This window comes from Malurus melanocephalus, unplaced genomic scaffold (genome assembly GCF_030028575.1).
Source record: "Malurus melanocephalus ecotype Western Australia unplaced genomic scaffold, MMel_1.1 scaffold_828, whole genome shotgun sequence".
Classification (NCBI taxonomy): Eukaryota; Metazoa; Chordata; class Aves; order Passeriformes; family Maluridae; genus Malurus; species Malurus melanocephalus.
In genome coordinates this window covers 140,452-140,901 of record NW_026624060.1, presented here as the reverse complement: position 1 = coordinate 140,901, position 450 = coordinate 140,452, and positions in this window count along the sequence as shown.

Here is a 450-nt window from a genome sequence, read left to right as displayed (position 1 = left end):
ACCCAGCTCCCGCTGCGATACCCAGCTCCGATACCCAGCTCCCGCTGCGATACCCAGCTCCCGCTGCGATACACTGCTGCGATAGCCAGCTCCAGCTGCGATACACAGCCCCCGCTGCGATACACAGCTGCGATACCCAGCTCCAGCTGCGATACCCAGTTCCCGCTGCGATACCCAGCTCGCTCTGCGATACCCAGCTCGCTCTGCGATACCCAGCTCGCTCTGCGATGCCCAGCTCGGTCTGCGATACCCAGCTCGCTCTGCGATACCCAGCTCGCTCTGCGATGCACAGCTGCGATACCCAGCTCGCTCTGCGATGCCCAGCTCGCTCTGCGATGCCCAGCTCGCTCTGCAGTGCACAGCTGCGATACCCAGCTCGCTCTGCGATGCCCAGCTCGCTCTGCAGTGCACAGCTGCGATACACAGCTCGCTCTGCGATGCCCAGCTCGC